The sequence below is a fragment of the Danio rerio genome, chromosome 4 (genome assembly GCF_052040795.2).
Source record: "Danio rerio strain M-AB ecotype USA chromosome 4, GRCz13ab, whole genome shotgun sequence".
Lineage (NCBI taxonomy): Eukaryota > Metazoa > Chordata > Actinopteri > Cypriniformes > Danionidae > Danio > Danio rerio.
Genome location: NC_141024.2, coordinates 51,581,196 through 51,594,593, shown reverse-complemented (window position 1 = coordinate 51,594,593; position 13,398 = coordinate 51,581,196). Strand labels below are relative to the sequence as shown.

At 46.4% G+C, this 13,398-nt stretch overlaps 2 protein-coding genes and 7 non-coding genes across 11 annotated transcripts in view; 5 read left to right on the top strand and 4 right to left on the bottom strand.

Moving 5' to 3' along the window:
- LOC137490940 (uncharacterized) overlaps positions 1-13,398 on the top strand; it is a 627,578-nt gene that overhangs the window by 509,194 nt on the left and 104,986 nt on the right. The gene's annotated exons all lie outside the window — the stretch shown is intronic.
- Positions 1-13,398, top strand: part of LOC148682145 (uncharacterized) — a 208,802-nt gene that overhangs the window by 153,418 nt on the left and 41,986 nt on the right. The gene's annotated exons all lie outside the window — the stretch shown is intronic.
- trnav-aac (transfer RNA valine (anticodon AAC)) lies at positions 2,073-2,145 on the top strand. Its single transcript has one exon. It is a non-coding gene; the product is annotated as a tRNA-Val (tRNA).
- On the bottom strand, positions 3,398-3,480 carry trnal-cag (transfer RNA leucine (anticodon CAG)). Its single transcript has one exon. It is a non-coding gene; the product is annotated as a tRNA-Leu (tRNA).
- trnav-aac (transfer RNA valine (anticodon AAC)) lies at positions 4,408-4,480 on the top strand. Its single transcript has one exon. It is a non-coding gene; the product is annotated as a tRNA-Val (tRNA).
- On the bottom strand, positions 5,916-5,998 carry trnal-cag (transfer RNA leucine (anticodon CAG)). Its single transcript has one exon. It is a non-coding gene; the product is annotated as a tRNA-Leu (tRNA).
- Positions 6,926-6,998, top strand: trnav-aac (transfer RNA valine (anticodon AAC)). Its single transcript has one exon. It is a non-coding gene; the product is annotated as a tRNA-Val (tRNA).
- Positions 8,435-8,517, bottom strand: trnal-uag (transfer RNA leucine (anticodon UAG)). The gene has a single exon. It is a non-coding gene; the product is annotated as a tRNA-Leu (tRNA).
- On the bottom strand, positions 11,846-12,009 carry LOC137494253 (U1 spliceosomal RNA). The gene has a single exon (XR_015486360.1). It is a non-coding gene; the product is annotated as a U1 spliceosomal RNA (small nuclear RNA).

Here is a 13,398-nt window from a genome sequence, read left to right as displayed (position 1 = left end):
GACTGTAAATGATACAATGTTGCCAACACAAACACATCGACATCTCACAGACACATGTACATGCTCTCACTCACAAATATAAGCCCTCCCTTTCGCACACACACTTCTACATGCTTTCTCATAAACATGAACTGGCTCTCTCTCTTACACACACTACTACATGCTGTCTTTGACTCACACACACACACACACACACACACAAACAAATGTGCATTTGATACTTATATAATTTTATGTGCTCATTAGGCTTACGATAGGTGGTTGCATTGTAATTATTTGGTCATGAAGGTATTAATTGTTTTAAATAGTTTTTCAGCTAATAATGTTTGTGATGTCATACATGCTACAAAAGGCTTTTAAAGCTGTCAAGACGTGGAGCAACCATGACCAGAGCGTTCCAGAGAGAAGGTGTCTCTCAAAATGCAGTGGCCCAGCTCGCTGCAATTGCAGAGCTGTACTTTGCGAACAGGGAGCAATTTAACAGAACCAGCTTCACACCAGGAAAATGAACAGAGTTCACTCAAAAGTGTAGAGACCTCATTTTTGGAGATTTTGCATAAAGGTTGTATCAATGAAAAGGAAGGGTTCTTTTGTATGTTTCTTTGTTCAATAATGCTCCGGTTTACTGTTGGTAAAATGTAGAAGCAAAAACCTACAGCACAATAAGCTTAGCTTATAATGCCAAAAATATATATATATTGAAATCAGATGCAAAAACCTTTAAATTCCGACTAAATTCATTAATTTTCTTTTCAGCTTAGTCCCTTTATTAGTCTGGAGTTGCTACAATGGAATAACCCAAGAGCTTATCCAGCACCATCCATGTTTTACACAACAGATGCCCTTCCAGCTGCAATGCATCACTGGGAAACATCCAAACACACACATATATATATATTTGAGCCTACTCAATTTACCTGTACCAAATGTCTTTGGATTTGTGGAGGAAACCAGAGCACCCAGAGGACACCCACACAAACACAGGGAGAACATGCAAACTCCACACAGAAATGCCACCTGACCTAGCTGAGGCTCGAACCAACAAATTTCTTACTGTGAGGCGAACGTTCTACCCTCAGCGCCACCACATTGCCGGCAATTTAATTGTTATTCTAAAATTAGTTTTTTTTTTCAGCCTACTGTTTGAAAGATAATGAAAAAATATTTGCCACAAAAATAGTTAAATTGCAGAGCTAAGACTTAAAATATATATACATTTTAGGAAAAAATGTGTATGGTGGCTGCATGGTGGTGCAGTGGGTAGCATGTTCGCCTCACAGCAAGAAGGTCACTAGTTCGAGCCTAAGCTGGGTCAGTTGGTGTTACTGTGTGGAGTTTGCATGTTCTCCCCATGTTCGTGTGGGTTTCCTCTGGGTGCTCTGGTTTCCCTGACAAATCCAAAAACATGTGATCAAGACGGCGGAAGGGCCACAGCACTTTAGAGTCATGCACACCAATCAGGTAAAGACCTGAAGTAACAATGGAGACTGAAGATGACACCGAAATTTTAATAGACAATGGATTGACAATTAAAGGAGTGAAATCTGAAGTACGGAGGTTACAAAACAGAGACTATGTTGTTTCGTTCAAGCATCTGCCTGTTTACCTAGCAAATGAAGAAATTTTAAGCAAGCTAGAGAGATGGGGAGTTTTCCCCATATCTAAAATTAAAAGAAGATTGTATCCTGGCACAAACATAGAAGATGGAACAAGGTTTGTAAAAAACAGATTTCCGGAAGAGATGGTCTCCTTACCATACAGTACCAAAATCGAGACGGCGGAAGCGCCACAGCACTTTAGAGTCATGCACACCAATCAGGTAAAAACCTGTCGACTATGCATGAGCTCAGAAAATGTGATGAAGGAACGGCCAGAATTCAGGTGCTTCAAATGTGACGAAAGGGGACATTTCGCAAGGACCTGTACAGCTGTGTCGGGCCCGGATTGTAAATTGGCCCTAATACCTGCAGGGAGCTTGTCACGCTGAGTTGGCTTTGTCCGCTCGATTGACCAACGCGTACGCCTTGTTTTATCCTTGCAGGCCTAACTTCGCTGGTGAAAGCACTTGTGGGGTTTCTGTAGTGTAGTGGTCATCACGTTCGCCTAACACGCGAAAGGTCCTCGGTTCGAAACCGAGCAGAAACAGTGCTCTTCTTTTGGCGAGAAAATAATAGCATCCACTGCCGCACCAGCAATGATCGTCGACAGGCACCCAATCAAAAAGGGTTATCAGCTCAATTTGCCTGAAGGTTTCCGTAGTGTAGTGGTTATCACGTTCGCCTCACACGCGAAAGGTCCCCAGTTTGAAACTGGGCGGAAACAACCTCTGGCTTTTATGACAATTGTCAAATCAGGCTTCTGTTGAGTACTGACGTTCATTGAAAACATTCTTTCTGCAGAGCGGTGTGAGGCTAGAAGTTTGAATTCAGCTCAGTGTTTACCGCCCCTCGCGGTGTCGCAAACTTGCGTAGAATCTGATTTCTTTTAGCTTTGTGTTGTGCATGAGCAGGTGGCCAGTGCGTTTGCTGGCCCTTCACGGTGCAGACCGTACAAGACAGCTCTATAAAAAAAGACTATAAATACTTGAAGCAGCACTGGCCTATTGGTTTCCGTAGTGTAGTGTTTATCATGTTTGCATTACACGCTAAAGGTCTCCTGTTCGAAACTGGGCGGAAGCATACAATTAGCGGACACTTTTGTCCAAAGCGACATACAATAGTGGAGGTATTCAACAAGACGAGGCAATGCATACGAAAAAGGGCTATTTATTCCAAGTAATTTGTTTGTGCTCAGAGAATTTAGTGCTGGAGTAGGAGTTTCGTTTTCTTTAGAGAGAGGGATATTCACCGGGGTTCGGGTGTACTCTGAATAGATGGGTGTTAGCTGTCGTTTGAAGGACACCGGTGTATCCGTAATCCGAGTGGGAATGGGAAGGTGATTCCACCAGCGTAGAACATTGAATGAAAACATTGTGGAAAGTGACTTTCCGTCTCTCTGCGCTGGCACCACAAGACAGTGCTCTCACCCTAACCGGAGGCTCCTGTGGTTATCACGATGGCTTTACAAGCGGAGGGTCTCCTGTTAGCAACTGGGCGGAAACATTCAGATTTGCTTTTACGCACATTCTCAATTGGCTCTCTGCTCACTGGATGATCCACGATACAAGGGCATGGATTTGTCAAATGTCATGACTTGACGTTGTACGAGGATTTGACAAAAAAATGCCCTGCAAACCTTAAAAAGCAACACCATCCCAGGACAATTCTTTTGATCCCCTTTCAGTGCACTTGCATTAAAGCCCGCGTGATGCGGCACTTTGTCAGTGTTACTGTATCATTCGGACATGGGGGCAGAGAGTTAAAGAATTCAGCCTGAGCGCACTGCCACAGGCTCGGTTTGTCAGAAGTGGGATTCGAACCCACACCTCCAGGGGAGACTGCGACCTGAACGCAGCGCCTTAGACCGCTCGGCCATCCTGACATGCAAGCTTGGCAACGACATGGAAATGGAGGGACTTGCAAGAAAGGATAAAGAAAATGGGCTGGATAATAGACGGAGAGGTAAAGAAAATGGACTTGACAACAGACAAAGAGATAAATAAAATGAAGAGCCCGGCCAACGAAGAGGTGAGAAAGGTAAGGATAAGCAAGAGGTACAAAGAAGAGTATGCACAAAGGAAGCAACAGTAACTGTAGAAGTAGAAAATGTAAAAGATGCAAGAAGATTTGATATAACCAAAGCAGTCACGGAGCTGATTGGAGAAGGAAGAATGCTGGCGGTGAGACACAAACAAACAAAGGGAGTATGAAGTAACAATGAAGACTGAAGATGACACCGAAATTTTAATAGACAATGGATTGACAATTAAAGGAGTGAAATCTGAAGTACGGAGGTTACAAAACAGAGACTATGTTGTTTCGTTCAAGCATCTGCCTGTTTACCTAGCAAATGAAGAAATTTTAAGCAAGCTAGAGAGATGGGGAGTTTTCCCCATATCTAAAATTAAAAGAAGATTGTATCCTGGCACAAACATAGAAGATGGAACAAGGTTTGTAAAAAACAGATTTCCGGAAGAGATGGTCTCCTTACCATACAGTACCAAAATCGAGACGGCGGAAGCGCCACAGCACTTTAGAGTCATGCACACCAATCAGGTAAAAACCTGTCGACTATGCATGAGCTCAGAAAATGTGATGAAGGAACGCCCAGAATTCAGGTGCTTCAGATGTGAAGAAAGGGGACATTTCGCAAGGACCTGTACAGCTGTGTCGGGCCCGGATTGTAAATTGGCCCTAATACCTGCAGGGAGCTTGTCACGCTGAGTTGGCTTTGTCCGCTCGATTGACCAACGCGTACGCCTTGTTTTATCCTTGCAGGCCTAACTTCGCTGGTGAAAGCACTTGTGGGGTTTCTGTAGTGTAGTGGTCATCACGTTCGCCTAACACGCGAAAGGTCCTCGGTTCGAAACCGAGCAGAAACAGTGCTCTTCTTTTGGCGAGAAAATAATAGCATCCACTGCCGCACCAGCAATGATCGTCGACAGGCACCCAATCAAAAAGGGTTATCAGCTTGATTTGCCTGAAGGTTTCTGAGTGTAGTGGTTATCACGTTCGCCTCACACGTGAAAGGTTCGAAACCGAGCAGAAACAGTGCTCTTCTTTTGGCGAGAAAATAATAGCATCCACTGCCGCACCAGCAATGATCGTCGACAGAAACCCAATCAAAAAGGGTTATCAGCTCGATTTGCCTGAAGAGGGTTATCAGCTCGATTTGCCTGAAGGTTTCTGTAGTGTAGTGGTTATCACGTTCGCCTCACACGCGAAAGGTCCCCAGGTCCCCAACCTCTGGCTTTTATGACAATTGTCAAATCAGGCTTCTGTTGAGTACTGACGTTCACTGAAAACATTCTTTCTGCAGAGCGGTGTGAGGCTAGAAGTTTGAATTCAGCTCAGTGTTTACCGCCCCTCGCGGTGTCGCAAACTTGCGTAGAATCTGATTTCTTTTAGCTTTGTGTTGTGCATGAGCAGGTGGCCAGTGCGTTTGCTGGCCCTTCACGGTGCAGACCGTACAAGACAGCTCTATAAAAAAAGACTATAAATACTTGAAGCAGCACTGGCCTATTGGTTTCCGTAGTGTAGTGTTTATCATGTTTGCATTACACGCTAAAGGTCTCCTGTTCGAAACTGGGCGGAAGCATACAATTAGCGGACACTTTTGTCCAAAGCGACATACAATAGTGGAGGTATTCAACAAGACGAGGCAATGCATACGAAAAAGGGCTATTTATTCCAAGTAATTTGTTTGTGCTCAGAGAATTTAGTGCTGGAGTAGGAGTTTCGTTTTCTTTAGAGAGAGGGATATTCACCGGGGTTCGGGTGTACTCTGAATAGATGGGTGTTAGCTGTCGTTTGAAGGACACCGGTGTATCCGTAATCCGAGTGGGAATGGGAAGGTGATTCCACCAGCGTAGAACATTGAATGAAAACATTGTGGAAAGTGACTTTCCGTCTCTCTGCGCTGGCACCACAAGACAGTGCTCTCACCCTAACCGGAGGCTCCTGTGGTTATCACGATGGCTTTACAAGCGGAGGGTCTCCTGTTAGCAACTGGGCGGAAACATTCAGATTTGCTTTTACGCACATTCTCAATTGGCTCTCTGCTCACTGGATGATCCACGATACAAGGGCATGGATTTGTCAAATGTCATGACTTGACGTTGTACGAGGATTTGACAAAAAAATGCCCTGCAAACCTTAAAAAGCAACACCATCCCAGGACAATTCTTTTGATCCCCTTTCAGTGCACTTGCATTAAAGCCCGCGTGATGCGGCACTTTGTCAGTGTTACTGTATCATTCGGACATGGGGGCAGAGAGTTAAAGAATTCAGCCTGAGCGCACTGCCACAGGCTCGGTTTGTCAGAAGTGGGATTCGAACCCACACCTCCAGGGGAGACTGCGACCTGAACGCAGCGCCTTAGACCGCTCGGCCATCCTGACATGCAAGCTTGGCAACGACATGGAAATGGAGGGACTTGCAAGAAAGGATAAAGAAAATGGGCTGGATAATAGACGGAGAGGTAAAGAAAATGGACTTGACAACAGACAAAGAGATAAATAAAATGAAGAGCCCGGCCAACGAAGAGGTGAGAAAGGTAAGGATAAGCAAGAGGTACAAAGAAGAGTATGCACAAAGGAAGCAACAGTAACTGTAGAAGTAGAAAATGTAAAAGATGCAAGAAGATTTGATATAACCAAAGCAGTCACGGAGCTGATTGGAGAAGGAAGAATGCTGGCGGTGAGACACAAACAAACAAAGGGAGTATGAAGTAACAATGAAGACTGAAGATGACACCGAAATTTTAATAGACAATGGATTGACAATTAAAGGAGTGAAATCTGAAGTACGGAGGTTACAAAACAGAGACTATGTTGTTTCGTTCAAGCATCTGCCTGTTTACCTAGCAAATGAAGAAATTTTAAGCAAGCTAGAGAGATGGGGAGTTTTCCCCATATCTAAAATTAAAAGAAGATTGTATCCTGGCACAAACATAGAAGATGGAACAAGGTTTGTAAAAAACAGATTTCCGGAAGAGATGGTCTCCTTACCAAACAGTACCAAAATCGAGACGGCGGAAGCGCCACAGCACTTTAGAGTCATGCACACCAATCAGGTAAAAACCTGTCGACTATGCATGAGCTCAGAAAATGTGATGAAGGAACGCCCAGAATTCAGGTGCTTCAGATGTGAAGAAAGGGGACATTTCGCAAGGACCTGTACAGCTGTGTCGGGCCCGGATTGTAAATTGGCCCTAATACCTGCAGGGAGCTTGTCACGCTGAGTTGGCTTTGTCCGCTCGATTGACCAACGCGTACGCCTTGTTTTATCCTTGCAGGCCTAACTTCGCTGGTGAAAGCACTTGTGGGGTTTCTGTAGTGTAGTGGTCATCACGTTCGCCTAACACGCGAAAGGTCCTCGGTTCGAAACCGAGCAGAAACAGTGCTCTTCTTTTGGCGAGAAAATAATAGCATCCACTGCCGCACCAGCAATGATCGTCGACAGGCACCCAATCAAAAAGGGTTATCAGCTTGATTTGCCTGAAGGTTTCTGAGTGTAGTGGTTATCACGTTCGCCTCACACGTGAAAGGTTCGAAACCGAGCAGAAACAGTGCTCTTCTTTTGGCGAGAAAATAATAGCATCCACTGCCGCACCAGCAATGATCGTCGACAGAAACCCAATCAAAAAGGGTTATCAGCTCGATTTGCCTGAAGAGGGTTATCAGCTCGATTTGCCTGAAGGTTTCTGTAGTGTAGTGGTTATCACGTTCGCCTCACACGCGAAAGGTCCCCAGGTCCCCAACCTCTGGCTTTTATGACAATTGTCAAATCAGGCTTCTGTTGAGTACTGACGTTCACTGAAAACATTCTTTCTGCAGAGCGGTGTGAGGCTAGAAGTTTGAATTCAGCTCAGTGTTTACCGCCCCTCGCGGTGTCGCAAACTTGCGTAGAATCTGATTTCTTTTAGCTTTGTGTTGTGCATGAGCAGGTGGCCAGTGCGTTTGCTGGCCCTTCACGGTGCAGACCGTACAAGACAGCTCAATAAAAAAAGACTATAAATACTTGAAGCAGCACTGGCCTATTGGTTTCCGTAGTGTAGTGTTTATCATGTTTGCATTACACGCTAAAGGTCTCCTGTTCGAAACTGGGCGGAAGCATACAATTAGCGGACACTTTTGTCCAAAGCGACATACAATAGTGGAGGTATTCAACAAGACGAGGCAATGCATACGAAAAAGGGCTATTTATTCCAAGTAATTTGTTTGTGCTCAGAGAATTTAGTGCTGGAGTAGGAGTTTCGTTTTCTTTAGAGAGAGGGATATTCACCGGGGTTCGGGTGTACTCTGAAGAGATGGGTGTTAGCTGTCGTTTGAAGGACACCAGTGTATCCGTAATCCGAGTGGGAATGGGAAGGTGATTCCACCAGCGTAGAACATTGAATGAAAACATTGTGGAAAGTGACTTTCCGTCTCTCTGCGCTGGCACCACAAGACAGTGCTCTCACCCTAACCGGAGGCTCCTGTGGTTATCACGATGGCTTTACAAGCGGAGGGTCTCCTGTTAGCAACTGGGCGGAAACATTCAGATTTGCTTTTACGCACATTCTCAATTGGCTCTCTGCTCACTGGATGATCCACGATACAAGGGCATGGATCTGTCAAATGTCATGACTTGACGTTGTACGAGGATTTGACGAAAAAAATGCCCTGCAAACCTTAAAAAGCAACACCATCCCAGGACAATTCTTTTGATCCCCTTTCAGTGCACTTGCATTAAAGCCCGCGTGATGCGGCACTTTGTCAGTGTTACTGTATCATTCGGACATGGGGGCAGAGAGTTAAAGAATTCAGCCTGAGCGCACTGCCGCAGGCTCGGTTTGTCAGAAGTGGGATTCGAACCCACGCCTCCAGGGGAGACTGCGACCTAAACGCAGCACCTCAGACCGCTCGGCCATCATGACATGCAAGCTTGGCAGGAGCTGTCTCCTGGGAGCCACACCGCAGTACCGTGACATGGAATCTGGTGCTTCACAGCTTGCCCAGCTCCGGCTGTCCAGCTCATTGGCGCTGCAGGCAGCTAATCTGTGCTCGCCTCCTGGGGCTGCGCCTAGTTTCAATAGCCAACACTTGACAGCTGTCATTGCTTACGGCCACACCACCCTGAGGGGGCTATAGAGCAAACAGGAAGTGAGTTGGCAGCAGTAAGGAGAGAAAGGCTCTCCCCATTTTGTTTGTCTACCTACATTTACATTTACATTTAGTCATTTAGCAGACGCTTTTATCCAAAGCGACTTACAAATGAGGACAAGGAAGCAATTTACACAACTAAGAGCAACAATGAATAAGTACTAAAGGCAAGTTTCAGGTCTGTAAAGTCTAAGAAGGGAAGTGTTAGTAGTTTTTTTTTTTTTTTTTTTTTTTTTGTACAATTAGTGTGATATTCAAAGAGGCAATTGCAGATTAGGAAGTGAAGTGGAGACTAAATAGTTGAGTTTTTAGTCGTTTCTTGAAAATAGCGAGTGACTCTGCTGTTCTGATGCAGTTAGGGAGTTCATTCCACCAACTGGGCAGATTGAGCGTGAGCGTTCGCGAAAGTGATTTTTTCCCTCTTTGGGATGGAACCACGAGGCGACGTTCATTCACAGAACGCAAGTTTCTGGAGGGCACATAGATCTGCAGAAGTGAGTGCAGATAAGAAGGTGCTAGGCCAGAAGTCACTTTGTAGGCAAACATCAGAGTTTTGAATTTGATGCGAGCAGCAACTGGCAGCCAGTGCAAACGGACTAGCAGCGGAGTGACATGTGCTCGTTTAGGTTCATTGAAGACAACTCGTGCTGCTGCATTCTGGAGCAGTTGAAGAGGCTTGATAGAGTTAGCTGGAAGCCCAGCTAGTAGAGAGTTGCAGTAATCCAGTTTGGAGAGAACAAGAGCTTGAACAAGGAGTTGAGCTGCATGTTCAGATAAGAAGGGTCGGATCTTTCTGATGTTATAGAGTGCAAATCTGCACGATCGAGCAGTTCTAGAAATGTGGTCAGAGAAGTTTAGTTGGTCATCAATCGTTACTCCAAGGCTTTTCACCATTTTGGATGCAGTAATGGTTGCCCCATCCATCTGGATTGAAAAGTTATGGTGTAGAGTCGGGTTGGCAGAAACTACAAGCATTTCCGTTTTTGCGAGGTTCAGCTGAAGATGATGATCTTTCATCCAGTGTGAAATATCCAACAGGCAGGCTGAGATACGAGCTGGAACCGAGGGATCATCAGGATGAAAAGAGAGGTATAGCTGGGTGTCATCAGCATAGCAGTGGTAGGAGAATCCATGTCTCTGGATGACTGGTCCTAGAGATGATGTGTAGATGGAGAAGAGAAGTGGCCCAAGAACAGAGCCTTGAGGTACCCCAGTGTTTAGATGCTGTAGGTTGGACACCTCTCCCCTCCAAGACACCCTGAATGACCTGTCAGAGAGGTAAGATCTAAACCATTGTATAACAGTGCCCGCAACGCCCAGTGACTCAAGCGTAGATAGCAGGATCTGGTGGTTGACAGTGTCAAAAGCAGCTGACAAGTCCAGCAAAATGAGGACTGATGATTTAGAGTCTGCTTTAGCCAGTCTGAGATCCTCCACGACCGAGAGCAGGGCAGTCTCAGTTGAGTGGCCTTTCTTAAAGCCGGATTGCTTGTTGTCCATGAGATTGTTTTGAGTAAGAAAGAAAGGTGCTTCACAGCTTGTTTGTTTATTGACCTTGAGTGTTTTTGTTTGTTTGTTTTCTTTTTGTCTTTAAAAACCACCTAACAGCAGCATTTTGCTGACTGAAGGGTGGTTATGTAGTGTGTTTTATTTTTAATCATGGACAGATTCCCCGGCAACGACATGGAAATGGAGGGACTCGCAAGAAAGGATAAAGAAAATGGGCTGGATAATAGACGGAGAGGTAAAGAAAATGGACTTGACAACAGACAAAGAGATAAATAAAATGAAGAGGCCGGCCAACGAAGAGGTGAGAAAGGTAAGGATAAGCAAGAGGTACAAAGAAGAGTATGCACAAAGGAAGCAACAGTAACTGTAGAAGTAGAAAATGTAAAAGATGCAAGAAGATTTGATATAACCAAAGCAGTCACGGAGCTGATTGGAGAAGGAAGAATGCTGGCGGTGAGACCCAAACAAACAAAGGGAGTATGAAGTAACAATGGAGACTGAAGATGACACCGAAATTTTAATAGACAATGGATTGACAATTAAAGGAGTGAAATCTGAAGTACGGAGGTTACAAAACAGAGACTATGTTGTTTCGTTCAAGCATCTGCCTGTTTACCTAGCAAATGAAGAAATTTTAAGCAAGCTAGAGAGATGGGGAGTTTTCCCCATATCTAAAATTAAAAGAAGATTGTATCCTGGCACAAACATAGAAGATGGAACAAGGTTTGTAAAAAACAGATTTCCGGAAGAGATGGTCTCCTTACCATACAGTACCAAAATCGAGACGGCGGAAGCGCCACAGCACTTTAGAGTCATGCACACCAATCAGGTAAAAACCTGTCGACTATGCATGAGCTCAGAAAATGTGATGAAGGAACGCCCAGAATTCAGGTGCTTCAGATGTGACGAAAGGGGACATTTCGCAAGGACCTGTACAGCTGTGTCGGGCCCGGATTGTAAATTGGCCCTAATACCTGCAGGGAGCTTGTCACGCTGAGTTGGCTTTGTCCGCTCGATTGACCAACGCGTACGCCTTGTTTTATCCTTGTTTTATGGCTCTCTGCTCACTGGATGACCCATGATACTAGGGCGTGGATCTGTCAAATGTCATGACTTGACGTTGTACGAGGATTTGACGAAAAAATTCCCCGCAAACCTTAAACTACAGACGTCTGCAAAAGATTGCAGTTCTTGAAACAAAGTTACCTCTGATCCGAGCAGAAGCGTTCGCTTACTTAATGGCAGAAAAAATGATAACCTTTCACACGGTCTACATTCGTTCTGTCAGTAACAGCGGCCGGCCGGCAAATTAAATTCTGACATTCCACAGGGCACACTCGATTGGCGGACAAAAGCCACCGGGGGCTCTCTTTGCGTGTTCCTTCACCTGGTCAAACTGCTTTGAGGGGGGATCTTTCGAGTAGTTTTCGGCGTCAGAACAGACTCTTCTAGCGACGGGTGGGCAGGCCTTCCACAGGCGCGCGCAGCTCTACTGGAGCAAAAGAGGCTTGGCCAAGGACGAGGAAGAGAGGGAAGCGCCGCTCCAGCCGGGCCCGATGCTTTCGCCTGAACTCTGTCTTGAACCACTGTGCTCAGGGGAGAGCGCGAACGCAGTCCCCCACTACCAGAAATTATGCAGTCGAGATTCCCACATTTGGGGAATTCGCAGGGGTCAGCGTGGCCGGAGTGCAATGGCCAAGCCTCGCCCTGGGTGAACCACCTTCTTGATCATGGTATCTCCCCTGCCAGGTAAGTATGAGTTGCCGGGCGGCGCAAACGGCAGCCGGCGTTTTCTATCGGCCGTACTCCAGGGCGGTGATGCCCAGCCACCGAGCATGGGGAATGGGCCAGCAACCCCTGTCTCCTGACGGCGCTGTACTTGCAGCAGACCTGCCTGTGCCTGCAAACCACTCGCTAGTAACTGTGGCAACGCATGAAGAGTTTGAGCTTCCTCCAGATGCTTGCTTTGGGTTTTGTCATCAGTTGGGGCTGCCAACACATGGATTCCACCGGATGCACTCGATCTGGGGATAACAGACCCTCTATGGGGGGAGGGGAGGGGATCCTCCTGTTCTTTCTTTCTTTTGCTCCATCTGTTTTCTTTCTCTACAGATGCCGTTTTTCTCTGCTTAGTTTCTGATTTGGTCTATTTGGACATGTCGACCTCCTGCTTTGCTGCGGTTCGGACTGCCTTTGCCTAGAGCTCCGTGCTTTGCACTCTTGCCTTGTACATTTTGTGTCCTGTTTTCTCACGTCAGCCTATCAGCACAGTGTTCAAACGACATAGCTTGAAGAAGACGACGGGATCTACAAACGTTCCGCAAAAGAACTTCACTGACGAAAGCGGAAGCGCTAACGAAACAACCTCCCGCTGCAAGCACCTTACATTCCTGGGACGGGAAACCACCGACGGCTGGCTGCGAAATTGCCTCTGGTTCAGATTGGTTTAGAACCGTCCCTCTGCCCAAAACGCCACAGACGTCTGCAAAAGATTGCAGTTCTTGAAACAAAGTTACCTCTGATCCGAGCCGAAGCGTTCGCTTACTTAATGGCAGATAAAATGATGACCTTTCACACGGTCTGCATTCGTTCCGTCAGTAACAGCGGCAGGCCGGTAAAAATAAAATTCTGACATTCCACAGGGCACACTCGCTTGGCGGACAAAAGCCACCGGGGGCTCTCTTTGCATGTTCCTTCACCTGGTCAAACCGCTTTGAGGGGGGACCTTTTGAGTAGTTTTCGGCGTCAGAACAGGCTCTTCTAGCGACGGGTGGGCAGGCCTTCCACAGGCGCGCGCGGCTCTACTGGAGCAAAAGAGGCTTGGCAAAGGACGAGGAAGAGAGGGAAGCGCCGCTCCAGCGAGAGGGTGCTCGCTGCAGAGCCATTTGAGGAGAGCTGAGCTCCAGCAAGGGGGAGCATGAGCTGTCTCTCCTCCTCCTGTAAGCTGTTTTAATGCGTACACCAACCCCGCCCCTAACCCTACCCCCAGTGACATCACTCGTAGAAGAAGTGCAAAAAAGGTGGAGCTCAAGCTTAAGCTCCCCCTCGCTGGAGCTCAGCTCTCCTCAAATGGCTCTGCAGCGAGCACCACTTGGCTCCAGCCGGGTCCGACGCTACCGCCTGAACTCTGTCTTGAACCACTATGC